Source organism: Rattus norvegicus, chromosome 19 (assembly GCF_021556685.1).
Source record: "Rattus norvegicus strain SHRSP/BbbUtx chromosome 19, alternate assembly SHRSP_T2T, whole genome shotgun sequence".
Lineage (NCBI taxonomy): Eukaryota > Metazoa > Chordata > Mammalia > Rodentia > Muridae > Rattus > Rattus norvegicus.
The window spans coordinates 68,282,887-68,295,536 of NC_141552.1; the positions used below are offsets into that span (position 1 = coordinate 68,282,887).

Below are 12,650 nucleotides of genomic sequence, written 5' to 3' on the forward strand. Positions count from 1 at the left end.
GACCACTGAAGGTTTGGCACTGTTTTAGTCTTTCCAAGTTAAAGCCATTTGGATTTATTTTAATAAAAGACAAAGGTCACTAGACGCTGCTGGAGAAGGACAGCTGGGTTCCCAAAAGCCACCACCGGGGAGCAAGGGCTTCATCCTTCTTCATGATTATACACCTGGTCCCTAGGTGTGGTGACATCCTGGGTTCCACAGCCAGAGCATCCCAAGGAGGCAGCTCGACTGACAGGGCTTCCAAGAACAGGCCGGGGGTGGTTTTGGACGGATCCCAGGAGACCCATTCGTGTGTAATCTCTGTGGTCTGGCTACACAGAGATGAACTTCTGTGTAGGGTATGCCTGGATGCTTGCCCAAATTGGTCAGTCCTGACTGTGACTTCTGAGAACGAATGATTTCTAACAAGACCAAAAGAATGGCCTAGAGAGTTGTGGTGTGGGCGGGTCAGAGCCTGGCCTTGTAGCCGCTAGATAAGGTCTAATCTGCGCTCCATAAAGTTTAGCGAGTCTGCAGGAAGAGAGTGTAGAATGTCGATGTCCAAAGATGATTACAGAATGGTCACCAGTGAACATGACCAAGTTTAACTATCGCAGACTTGGTAAATTTGGAGTTCTAGGGAGAATCCAGAGGAGACATGGACCTGGACAAAAAGCTTCCTCAAATACTCTATGACACGGAAGTTCAATGCTTGTGCAGGTTTTTTTTTTTTTTTTGTTTTTTGTTTTTTTGTTTTTTTGTTTTTTGTTTTTTTTTTCTTTTTTTCGGAGCTGGGGACCGAACCCAGGGCCTTGGGCTTGCTAGGCAAGCACTCTACCACTGAGCCAAATCCCCAACCCTTGTGCAGGTTTATACTACAGAAATACCTAGAAATACCTAGAGGCCTGGCCGGGGTGTGTGTGTGTGTGTGTGTGTGTGTGTGTGTGTGTGTATGTGGTGTGTGGTGTTTGTAGTGTGTATATGTATGTGTGTGGTGTGTATGTGTTTGTGTGTATATGTGTATGTGTGTGGTGTGTATATGTGTATGTGTGTGGTGTTTGTGTGTGTATGTGTGTGTATGTGTGTGGTGTGTGTATGTATGTGTATGTGATTTTTTTTTTAAAAGATTTATTCATTTATTGTATATAAGTACACTATAGCTGTCTTCAGATACACCAGAAGAGGGCATCAGATCTCTTTACAGATGGTTGTGAGCCACCATGTGGTTGCTGGGAATTAAACTCTGGACCTCTGGAAGAGCAGTCAGCGCTCTTAACCACTGAGCCATCTCTCCAGCCCAAGATTGGCGTTTTTTGTTTTTGTTTTTAACATGGTGCTGGGGGTGGGGCAGACTCAGATCTACATGCCTGCACAGCAAGCACTTTACTAACAGAACCAGCTCGACGCTCCTGCCCCTCCGCCATCTTCCCATCACTCCTTTCCCCACAGTCCTCCAGCTCCTTATGAAAGGGAAGAACTGCTTGTATGTATAAAATCCTGGAGATAGCTCTCTCTCTCTCTCTCTCTCTCTCTCTCTCTCTCTCTCTCTCTGTGTGTGTGTGTGTGTGTGTGTGTGTGTGTATGTGTGTGTGTATGTGTGTGAATTCACACTTTTAATCCCAGTACATTGGAGGCAGAAGAAGCACGAGGATCCCTATGAATGTGGGAGGCCAGCAGGGTCTACCTAGCTAGTTCTAGGTTAGACCTTCTTGTCTAAAATAAACAGCAACAAACATAACCTTCTCCCCTTCCCCCCAACCTCCCAATCTGAAGGTACAGTTGATTCAGAGTTGTCCGATGGTGCCTCTAATCACCCTGCAGTTAACTTTTCTGAGTAAGGAAGGACAGGAAATGAATGTGTTCATACGAACATCCATTTATCTCTAACTCTATCTGCCTTTTCCGTTCACAAACACCACCTCTCTGCTTGGGGTCTTGACTAAGCCTGACCAGCCAGCCTCCTGAGGCACAAAAACCCTTTCTTCTCTGCATTTGCTGGTTACTGTGTAGTTTTAAATGTATCGTTTAGGGCTGGAGAGATGGCTCCCCGGTTAAAGGCTAGGCTCACAACCAAAAATACAAATGTATCGTTGAGCAGCCGAGGGGTTACAAAAAGTTCAAGATCCTTACCCAGTCAGATGGAGGTCCCAAAGGAACATGGGTGTGTCCTGCTTGTCCTTGTGCTCCTCCTGACGTCACAGCCATAGGGGACATACAGAAGTGATTTCCTCTTGAGTTTCTGAAGCCAAGTACTGAGCAACAGCCCTAGCCTGTCAGGAAAGGGATGGTGGCACCCACGTGGGTAGGCCCAGTATTAACTTAAAAGAATTTTCTACGGCCCCGTGATTTTTCTTAAAGATCTTTAGAGAATTGTTTTCTAACATAAACTGTGAGAGCAACTGCAGGTCAGGAATACTTAGCATGGTGGCGAACTGCCTTAGACTGAGGAAGAAGCCAGCTGGGCTCTATGTGAGTCTCACGTACCAACACCAAGCCATGGGGAGCAAGATTCACAGCCCCCCCAGGCCCCCCAGCTCCTGGGACACTGAATCACAGCTATAATTAAGAAACACAAGGACAAGAGACCAGCAAACGCTCACATCTGGTTTTTATCTTAAGTGTGTTCCTTTGTCTCATCACGATGGAAAAAAAAAAAAAAAACCGGAAAAATCTTGAAAGCTGGTTAGCTCCAAATTTACTTTAGGAAAGAAGGCCAAAGAGTTTTGATGTCCAATTTCTTGGTTCCAGTTGCCAAGCTGGTCTTTGACCTCTCTAATTAATTTGGGTATCATCTCTTTGCACATAGGCTCCTGTGTTTTCCTGGAATGGGGCCTGCTCCTTCAGGTTTGGAAAGCCCTTACCACCTCAGAGAAGCCTTCGAGTGCCCCGGGGGGTTTCCTCCATCCCTACATAGCTCAAGCCTCTGAAGCCAGCTGCTCACCATCTCTAGCCCCTTTGGAAGGAAGTGTGCGATCACACGCATTTCCCTCCAAATTAACACGTTCGTTTAAAAGAAACTCGAATTTCCTGCCCAGTTTTTATATTTTAACACATGCACTTTTCTGAGTCCTTATCTTTCTTGTTGTGTTTAGGGATTTGTTAAGTCTCAGTTCAAGATGCTGAGGCAGGATCATGACTTCAAGTATCATTTAGGAACTCTGTGTGTGTGTGTGTGTGTGTGTGTGTGTGTGTGTGTGTGTGCATGCATGTGAGAGAGAAATGGAGACAGAGGAAGACAGAGAGGCTTTTTTTTTTTTTTTTTTGGCTACAAGTGAGACTTGTATTGCTCACTTTACTTGGAAAGATCAACATGTGACTTAGGACTGGGAGGGAGTATTGTGAGTAAAGTGTCCGCTACACAAACTTGAGAATCCTGTGTTTGGATCCCCAACATCCGCCTAAAAAGCCAAGTGTCTATATCCTAGCTCTGAGGGAAAGTGAGTGGTAAGTGCTTCCCCTTGTCAGCCAGTCCGGCCAAATAGAGAGTGGTGAGTTCAGTGAGAAACTCTGGCTCAAAAACCACAGACATCACACATCTCACATACACACACAAATCACATACACACCACACACATACACACATACTCATACCACACACATACATACACACACCACACACATATCACATACCATATACCACATACACATCACATACACATACACACACATCACACATACCACATATACATACACACACATCACACATACCACACACATATTGCACCCACAAATCACATACACACCACACACATACACACATACTCATACTACACACATACATACACATGCCACATACATATCACTTACCATAATCACATACTATATACTACACACACATCACACACATACACACACATTACATGCACCACACACACATCACATAACATATACTACACACAATCACATATCATATACCACACGAAAATCACATACACCACACACACACACACACACCACATACCATATACCACACATACCACACACAAATCATATACACACCACACACACACACTTACAACACACATACACACACTCACAACACACATACACACTCACACCACACACACACACACCACACACACACTCACACCACACATACACACACCACACACACACAACACACATACACACACAACACACATACACACACTCACAACACACACACATTTTGACTTAGTTCTCCCTTGCTCTATTATAATCACCATAAGTTTCCTGTCAGCAATGTCTGTTTTAAAAGTAGTCAAGTAGATTTCTCTAAGTGTGTGTTTGTCCCTGCCATGTGCGGATGCGGAGGTCAAAGGACAATGTGTAAGAATTGGTTTTCTTTTCAGTCCTGGAGCCAGAGCTCAGGTCATCAGACTTGGTGACAGTGCCTTGATTGGATAAGTAGTGTCCTGGGCCCTCTGGGGGCCTTGCTGCTGTGTGCTGGTTTCTGAGACTAGATCTCGCCATGTAGGTCCGGCTGGTACTTGCTATGTAGCCCAGGGTGGCCCGAAACTTAAGGCAATCCTCCTGCTTCAGCCTCCCAAGTGCTGGGATGATAGGCGTAATTTATGCCCAGCCCGCTATACCTCAGTATATCAAAGCAAAGTGCTTTGGGGGAAGATGGAGGGACTTCAGTCAAGAGCTTGGGGGGGTCTCTGGGTCCTCATAGTTCCTGGTCAGTCTTCCATCCTGTCAGGTGCAGGGGACCTTTTCAGTGACAAGCTGTCCCTGGAGCTCACTGGCCCATTCCCTGTGCTCTGTGCACACAGAGCCGCAGAAGCCACGGTCCAGCTGGCTCTGTAAGCTGCTGGCCTGATCTTCACCAGCTCCCGGGGTCTCTCAGGTTCTGGAGCCTACCCAGGGAAGCTCAGGAGTCTTTCCATGCAAACAGCAGCAGAGGACACTTTACTTTTTTTATTCTTTACCAGAAAGTCAGGTTTCTAGAAAGTTTTTATTTTTTAATTAATTAATTAGATTCAATAAAGTTTTATCTCCCCAACTGTGCAGCCGTTTGAACCTGTTCAGGCCTCTTCGCCAGCAGCTGGGGCGTCGCCACGCTTTGTGTTTCTGGTGTCAAGTTCTTGGGCTCTGTGCTTTGAAACCAGCTTCCTAAGTCCTTTACTCCTGAGGGGCTGCCCTGGCCACGGACCCTCGAATCGCCAGTCTCTCGGAGACCGCGGCTGGAGTCGTAAGGTATAGGTGGGGACTTCCTTACAAGGTTTGTCATACGTAGCTCGGTCAAACAGGACGAGGTTGTTCAGCTTGTCTCGAACTTTGCCTTGGGACCACTTCTTTTTAGCCTCGCCACCAGATTTATTTACTGGGTCTTTCTTGGCTGACTTCCCAGCATTCGTCTTCTTCTCATCATCTTTCGGCGGCGTGGCGAAGCTCAGAGAGGAGTGTGGGCCACTGCAGCCTCACTAAGGTGTCAGGGGAAAAGCTGTTTATTTTTTGTTTTTATTTATCTTATTACTTATTTATATTATTAATTATTGTTTTAATTTCATTCTTTTTTTTTTTTTGTTCTTTTTTTTCGGAGCTGGGGACCGAACCCAGGGCCTTGCGCTTCCTAGGCAAGCGCTCTACCACTGAGCTAAATCCCCAACCCCTTAATTTCATTCTTAATTTTACTTTTTTTATTCTCTATTAGAAAGGCAGGTCTCTACTGGAAAGGATGGCTTGCGACGTCTTAGGAAGCAGAACTTTGTGCTGTGACTGTCGAGAAGTGGGGCTCTCATGGCAACAGCCTCTCCTGCCTTGCCTTATTCATGAACAATTTATTACAGACCTAAGTTTTGCAACAAAATATGAACATTGTGACTTTTGACATAAAACAAGTAATCTTATAAAAATGTTTAGAATTATCTTATTTCATGTGTTCCCCCCCCTCCCCGCATGTATATATGTGCACCCCATGCGTGACTGGTGCTCAAATAATCAGAAAATGGTATTGGATCCCCTAGAGCTGGAGTTTTGGATGGTTGTGAGCCACCATGGGGAGCTGGGGTTCGAACTGGGTCCTCGGCGAGAGCAGCCAGTGCCCTTAACCACTGAACCACCCCTCCACTCTCAAATCTTTATTGTTTGGTTTTGATTTGAAACAGGGTCTGATACCACAACTGGGTTCAGCTTTCAGCAATCCCTCTGCCTCAGTCTTCCGAGGACTGGGATGACAGGTGGGAGTCACCATACCTTCCTTATCTTGCTAATAAGGAGCAATCTTTAGTTAGTGAGTGACGTTTTAATGGTTCATTTGGAAATAATTTTTTTTCGGTAGTGGCAACCATAAGGCCCAGAGGTTCTGATCAAAAACAGAACAAACAAAACAAAAAACCCAAGTAGGCCCTGAGCTACATTTGTAGCTGGCATGTCAACTGGGAGTTGAATTCTTGGTAAAGGCCATCAAGACACCATTGATTTGTTTCTAAATTTCATATTGGCACACATTAACAGAAAAGCAATATTCTGCTTGGTCAGTTACCTGCAACGAGGCTGATATTCATATCTAAAAATGCCCAAAACTTTCTCACTTGAGAGAAGTTGTGCGTGTGCCTGTGTATGGGTGTGTGCACATGAGTGCAGGTGCCCCGAGGGGGCCCTGCAGATAGAGCTGCAGCCGAGCCAGAGCCATCTGCATGTGGGGACGGGAGCCAGACCTCAGCCCAGCACAGGGGTGGCAAGCACTCCTAGCTGCTCAGCCAGCCAGCCAGCCCCTGATTTTCTTACGTTACCAGTTTTTGAAGGCTTTTTGGTATTGGTAGTGATCTGATCTTTAAATTGGCATATTGTAATCCTACTTAACCAAGCATTTAGGGTTGTATTTCCACTTTTGTGGGCTTTGGGGTTTCTATTAAGATATTTTCTCAGCGGCCTGAGGGAGACAGCTCAGTTGGCAAAATACGACAACCCGAGTTCCACTTCTAGCACCCCTGTAAACTCCCAGGATTGAGCTTCTGTAATCCCAGCATGGGGAAGGTAGAGACAGGAGGACTGGTGGCTTGCTGGCCAGCCTGGGTTACATAGTGAGTTCTAGGACAGCCAGGGTTATACAGAAATGCTGTCTCAACAAAACAAAACAACAGCAAACAACAAATGAAGAAAAACGGTGCCGGGTATAGTACCACATGCCTGTAATCTCAGCACTCAGGAAGCAGAGGCAGGAGATTCTCTGTGAGTTTCAGGCTAGCCTGGTCTACAGAGCAAGTGCCAGGCCAGCCAGGACTACATAGTGAGACCTTGTCTCAAACACAAAACAAAACAAAAACAACAAGTAAATAGAACATTGAGAGTATTTGAGGAAGGCACACAATGTTGACCCTCAGATTAAATGTTTAGGAAGAAATTCCTTCTGGGCTGCTACTGTTTGCTTTTCTGACTTAACATGCCTTCGTTTACTTGCTTGCTTGTTTTGGTCTCCATGTTTTTATTCATGAGACACTGTGTCCCAGCAGGAGGTGTGAACACACACTTAACCTGTTTTTATTTTCTCCGTGTCTGCCTATGAGTCCCAGGCTGCCCTGGACCTCAAAACCTCCCTGCAACTGTGTGCCACCCCTGAGCCTGGCTGGTTTCATTTCAGTTGAGAGTTTGCCCATTGTGTCGCTTAGGGAATACCTAAGGACTGGAAAGTTTCTTTTTGCCCACTTTGTGAATGTGGATCTGGGGACATGTTGAACTCGGAGGTCTTTTTTGAGCATCTGCTGTATACCATGGCACGGACCAATGTGCAGAAGAGATCTCCAAAGTGTAGAAGTTGGCTAGCTTCTCTTTCCCACATTGCCCTGCTCTGGAGGAAGAGCCAGGTCGGTCTCTCCCGGTTGTCTTCTTTGTTTGTGGTATTGGAGTCAGTACCTGAAGCCTCTCTGCTTATGTGAGCCTTCATTACCAGCCGTTTACCTTCAGCCTCATTCTGCTCCCCACGAAGGCGAGACATTGATGCTGAGCTCTGTCTGCACAGACTGAGAGAGCCCGGGCAGTGCACGCAAAGGTCTGGAGGCCAGGTGCCCGCACATGAGGAGGACCCAGGAAAAGTCAGGATCTCTGTAACTTATCTTTGCCACATTGTGAGTTCTTCTTTGCATCTTGCTCTGTTTTCTTTCACCATTTCAGTCCCCTAACACTGGAGAAGAGAGGGAAAAAAATAGAGAGAAAAGGAGAGAGACCCCTGAAAAAAGTCAGGGGTCGGAAAGGGGCAACATTATCTCTAGACTGCTTCCTGCTAATTAGGGGCATTAAGCTCCCTGGGGCAAGTTTGATCTTCCACATCCGGATATCTAATTTCTTCTTGTTGCTTCTTCTTTGCACTCAGCTACTTAACAAACCCCCAACCACCACCACAAACCAACAACCCAGCCTGCCTCTCGGGCCCTAGCATTTATAGACCTTCTTTTTTAATCCAGCCAATCTTTAATCAGAAAGAGCACGTTCTCAGATTTCATTACAGATGGTTATGAGCCACCATGTGGTTGCTGGGAATTGAACTCAGGACCTCTGGAAGAGCAGTCAGTACTCTTAACCGCTGATCCATCTCTCTGGTCCTTATATACTTTCTTAAAGTCTCCAGAATTCCAAACGTCACACAGTCTTGAAAACTATGCACCTGACAAAATCACGCCCCTTCTAGAGCAAGGGGCAAATCACAGTCAGTTGCTGTGGATGATACGAAGTAGCCCCATATCCCACACCTGGGGTTAAAAAAAAAACACGTTCTTATGGTATTTCTGTGATTTTAAAAGAAAACCAAAACTCCAAAATATCACTACACTCTCCCAGCAACTCCTGTAAGGAAAGGTCACCGGTGAGGACGCCACCCGATGCAGGATTTTTTTTTTTTCAGTCAACTTCTGCCTCCTTGTGGCTACTTCTGAGAAACCCTGTCCCTTTCATTCATTTAAAAACATACTTTTATATAAGCAGAAACCGAAAGAAGATTGTATTTGTTAATTCATGTTTTCTTTTAAAATGTTAAGAGGGAAACAACATCAGGAGAACAACGTCCTTCAGGATGACTTTTGGGGCAGGCCCTTACATTTTGGTCTGTTTTCTGCCTTATTTGAATTTTGGAAATGATATCTGAGTGTAGTCGCTCACTCTCTTAGATCCAACACACGGACGCATAAATAGATGGACTTCTGTGGGTTCCAGACCATCTCCCTGCCCCCAAATAAAAAAGCCTGCACTGAGTATGTGAACTAGCAGAGGGTCAATTCCAGGTTTCTCCCACTGTCTCCCTTCACTTTCTAGACCTGGGCATTTAATCCCAGTGCTTGGGAGGCAGTCATGGCCTGGGACCCAGTGTGCTGTCACAGGACCCAGTGAGGTGCCACAATTGACTTTGACCTCTCTAAAAGCCTCGGGGAATCTCATGACCCTGCCAGACCTCTCAGGAAAGGTGTTGAAACGAAAGGGAACCCTAGTTACCCTGACTGAGAATTTTTGAGACGGGGTTTCTTGTAGCCCCGGCTGGCCTCAGACCTCCTTTGTAGCTTAAGGTGACTTTAAACAGATCTTTCTCCTTCACCTCCTGGAAGCTGACCTAACGGTGTGTGCGTCACTGTGCCTGCCTTGTGCAGAACCGGAGTTGGAACCAGGGCTTTGTCAGACTTCCAGGTGCAAAGTCTTGATTGGATCGATCACCTCCGAAGGGAGTTGTCTCCTAAGCCCCAGGATATCAAAATACACCAACAGGATGGGGTAAGCTGGGCTCCTCTCAGATGGCTCAGATGATGGGGACCTGGCTGATCATGTCCCCACCACCTGTCACGGCATCAGGCTACAGTTCAAGTCCATGACACCCAGCTGCCTCGGGATGTGTGACGTAGATGGGTCTCTGACCTACATTTGTGCCTGTGTGTCTCAGTGTCATCCTTGGTCATATCTGAGACCTTCCCCAAGTAGTTAAGAAACCCTCCAACAGCCGGACAAAGTCACTGTGGTAAACCGAGGCAGAGATGGGCAAACAAAACATTGGGTATTGCATCTCTGTGCAGAACAAAGCTCAGAAACTCTTCCCCAGCAGCCTGAGCCATTTGGTGACATCCACCCATTCTAAAAGGAAGTGTCAGGCAGAGCCTGGACTGGGGAGTGGAATGGGTCTGGGGGCGGGGGGTCAGGGACCGAAATGGGTCTGGAGTCCCAAAGCCTCCTCCAGTGCATCAGGTTCACCTTCCTGAGCTGGGTTTCTGACGACATTACGGGATGGCTGCTTCGAGATGTGTTAGCTTAAGCAGGCATGGTGTGGCTGTATATGATGCTTTTCTAAGTGGGAAGCCGCTTCCTCCTTCCAGGTATTCAGAGAATCTTTATTCTTGCTGCCTATGCTCTTTCCTGGGTTGAGGATAGAGTACTCTTCTCCAATTTATTCAAGCTTCTTTTGTTTTCTCTCTCACTCTCTCTCTCTCTCTCTCTCTCTCTCTCTCTCTCTCTTTCTTTCTTTCCTTCTTTCTTTTAAAGAAAGGATCTCCTTTCGATGATTAAATTTCCCAGAATTGTCTAGGCCTTTGCCATTGTTCTCGAGTGGGGCTTTCTTACAGCAGCCTGGGCCGTGAGCTGGGAATGCCCCGGGCTATCTGTCTTTGGACCGAGGAAGCACAGGACCCTTGAGGGATAATAAATCTGCCTCGGATAACAATCCCAATTTAGCCATCACACTCCTACAGGCTTCATCGGGAGGCTGCCGGGAGGAAGAGGGTGAGAGACTTCTCAAAGAGTTTAGATCCCAGGAGGACAGTAAATTTATCACCTGCCAGGCCTGGCTCTCACCACCCACCTTGCCTCCTCCCCCTATTGAGGGACACAGCCAGGGGGAGGGGATGCTACACAAGAAGATGCAGGATATAAAAGACTGATAGGCCTCACTATAGAGAAGCAAATGTCATTACTGTCTAACTCTGACAGTGTATCCTGCCGGCTGGGCCCCTACCTTCCGCAGCCTGACTGCCTGGGTCTGAAGCTCTGTGTTACAGTGATTGATCTGAATCCAGGGGCACCTGCCCAAGTTTCCAGGTGCTTGTGCTTCGGGGCAGAGGGCTGCATCAGGAACACGGAGAAGTAGAGACGGTTTGTGCCTGAGAGGCAGGCAGTTGGTAACAGGAACCTCCCCGATGACCCCATTCGAAGCAACCCTGTGTAAGAAGCAGAGAGCTGTCTCCTGAGAGTTGTTCTCTGACCTCCACATGCGTGTTGTAGCATGTACATGCCGTGACAACCCCCAAACAAACGAATGAGTGAATAAATGAATATAAAGAGACAGATGAAGGAAAGACAGCACACCCATGAAAACGAGAGCAAACTGAAGAAAAGCGGCGCTCGCGACCGTTCCTAGGTTACGCTTTCTGTGTGGCTGCTCGTGTCAGGTTGTTGGCACGCGCTGTTTGCCGTGTGCCGTGAGGTGGGGAGGAGTGTCTAGTCTTTTAGTGTCAGCTGGCTCTCTTCATGTGCTCTTACGGGTCCTTCTCTTTCCAGTCCCTACTCTCCGGCCACACATGCTGCTGTGCCTCTCACAAGAACTCCAGTAAGCTCTAGGCTCCTGCCCCAGTTGTCTGTAAAGGTGAAACAAATACAACAAGCTTGATCTATCTGGTCTGGGTAGAGCGAGCAGTAAGGTGCTCAGCCAGGGCACCCTGCTACCTAACGCCTGAGGGAGTCCTGCATTCTCAGACACGATTTTCAAACTTCATTGACTTGCAAAAGAGTTTTACGTCTTGTCCTCTGAGCTCCTGGCTTCTGGCTGCGGAGGCACACCATAGATTTTAGTGTGCACAGTCCATGCAAATACGATGTGTGGATATGCAATTTCTATACACAGAGCAACTGCGGACTTGGCCGATAATGATACAGACTCTGGGCTGTGGCCTTACTTATCAGTCAATCCTTTAAGGCTGCCCCATCTTTGCTCTCATGAAGAAGAGAAAGAGCTTCCCGGCAATGTTTAAATTATTGACAGAGCAATGATCTCCTTTGTGTGGAGACATTTACACACCTCAGTATCCAGAACGAGAGTCGAAAGCAGACGGAATTGAAGGCGTCCCTTGTTTGTTTGCAAGTAGCAAGCTGGGCTGGAGAGATGGCTCAGTGGTTAAGAGCTCCCCACTGCTCTTCCAGAGGTCCTGAGTTCAATTCCCAGCAAGTAGCAAGCTGGCCCTCAGCGTGGCATTTAGTGTGCATTTTAGGATAGCTGTCCTGCTCACAGAGGGCTCCATGAACTGTAGGCTCCGGCTTTCACTGGGCCCAACAGGATCTCATTCCTGGAGATTTGGAGCTGGCTCCAAGCGGGTCTCCGTTTGGCCGGATTAGAAACCAGTGAGATCAGCAGTAATGAGAAGCAGAACTTACCAGAAAAGCAGCCTCAGTGTGGCTGCGGGGGCCTCTGGCATCCTCAGGCTGGCCCAGGGCTTTGCAGAGTACCAGCTTAGTCCTGCTTCCTGCCTCCGTGAACTTCGTGGATCCTCAGCAGAACTCCTCGTGCGTGACTTGGATTGTACTGGTTGTGGTGAGTTGCAGTTAAGAACCTTAATACAGTGTCACCCATCAGGGGTAGGGGACCACCACAACACTGGCTGTCAGGGCACAAGAGTGTGAGGTAGGGGCTGGAGAGATGGCTCAGTGGTTAAGAGCACTGACTGCTCTTCCAGAGGTCCTGAGTTCAAATCCCAGCAACCACATGGTGGCTCACAACCATCTGTAAT

At 47.2% G+C, this 12,650-nt stretch overlaps 1 pseudogene; it reads right to left on the reverse strand.

The window, feature by feature from the left end:
- Positions 1-4,985: 4,985 nt before the first annotated feature.
- On the reverse strand, positions 4,986-12,338 carry Rps25-ps3 (ribosomal protein S25, pseudogene 3; annotated as a pseudogene).
- Positions 12,339-12,650: the final 312 nt, after the last annotated feature.